The sequence below is a fragment of the Sturnira hondurensis genome, unplaced genomic scaffold (assembly GCF_014824575.4).
Source record: "Sturnira hondurensis isolate 20B ecotype Veracruz unplaced genomic scaffold, ASM1482457v3 Scaffold0020489, whole genome shotgun sequence".
Lineage (NCBI taxonomy): Eukaryota > Metazoa > Chordata > Mammalia > Chiroptera > Phyllostomidae > Sturnira > Sturnira hondurensis.
Genome location: NW_028093120.1, coordinates 2,999,773 through 3,001,289, shown reverse-complemented (window position 1 = coordinate 3,001,289; position 1,517 = coordinate 2,999,773). Strand labels below are relative to the sequence as shown.

The 1,517-nt window shown below is 38.3% G+C and overlaps 1 pseudogene; it reads right to left on the bottom strand.

Moving 5' to 3' along the window:
• Positions 1-564: 564 nt before the first annotated feature.
• Positions 565-1,191, bottom strand: LOC118975712 (securin-like; annotated as a pseudogene).
• Positions 1,192-1,517: the final 326 nt, after the last annotated feature.

Genomic DNA, 1,517 nt, shown 5'->3' with positions numbered 1-1,517 from the left:
GTTTGTTGATTTGCTTATTATGCCCATTTTGACTGGCAGGAAGTGGTATCCCATTGTGGTTTTAATTTGCATCTTTCTGATGGCTAGTAATACTGAACATCCTTTCAAATATTTCTGGGCCCTCTGTATGTCCTCCTTGGAGAAGTGTTTGTTCAGGTCTTTTGTCCATTTTTTAATTGGGTTGTTTGTCTTCCTGGAGTGGAGTCCTGTGAGTTCATTACATATTTTGGAGATCAAACCCTTTTCCAAAACAGCTATCCTTCACAGACTATTCCAAAAAATACAAGAAGATGGAAGACTCCCAAACTCTTTTTATGAAGCCAGCATTATCCTAATCCCAAAACCAGATAAAGACATAACAAAGAAAGAAAAGTTCAGGCAAATATCACTGATGGACGTAGACACTAAAATCTTTCTCAAATATTTAACTGTTTATATTTGGCATCTCAAGAAATGCAAAAACATTATTTCTCAGCCTTTTAAATGCATTCCCATTATTTGTATGTGAAGTTACTAATTATAGAAGGAATCTACATTTCTTATTTTTTGTTAAAGAATTGCTATACTAATGCAAACTCTTAATACATACACACAAACTATAAAGCACTAAGAAACTAACTTTCTATGTCATATCAGACAGGTGGCAATTCAACATCCAGAGCTGACAGAATGCTTGAGAGAGACTGCAATGCATCAGACTCCCACTGGTGGGGGCGGGGGGGCATCCTCAGAGGTAAAGGGGGACCGAGGTGTAACAGCCTTTCAAGTTCCTCTCCTCACTGAGGATCATGAAAGGCACTCTGTTCAACTGAAACTGGGCGATCTAGTGTTCTTCAGGCAGGTCAAAACTCTCAAAGTCTAGAGTATTGAAGGGAAAGAACTTTTCTATTTCTGGGTAGGTGCCATCTGAACAGCAGCAGAGCTTTTTCCTGTTAGTCTTCTGGATCATCTTTTTAGCAGAAAAGGTGGTATCTGCTTGAGAGGTCCACTAGTCTTTACTGATTTTTCTGTAGCTCTGATGACAGTTCCAAAAGCCTTTCTGGGAGCTTTAGGTAAGGCTGGTGGAACATCAAACATTTTGCCAACATGTGTTGTTGAAACCTGAGGTCTCCCTTCTAAAGCTTTAACTAAAGGCCTGAACTCCAGCTTTAGCCAGTCCTTAGGACTAACATGGGTGCCTGTATTTCTCATCCAGAAAGATCACAGTAGCCATTCTGAATTAACTGTTTCTATTGTCATAATATGGCTAATGGAATATTTGCAATGACTTCTAGGGCTGGCATTATATTTTACTTGGACAGCACTTCTTTGGAGGGTTTTTAGCTTGGGGAGTGGGGGTGTAAAAATCTACGTTTCTTTTTAGGGACAATATAATTTCTGAAGAATGCTGTGTAATATGATCTAATTTCCAATTACAGACAAAATTAAAATTGCCTAAGAGGATTATAATTGCTTTGAGTATGGTGAAGGTAATTGAAAACATTGATATATTCTGTGGTGTGCTAATTAGGAAAAGA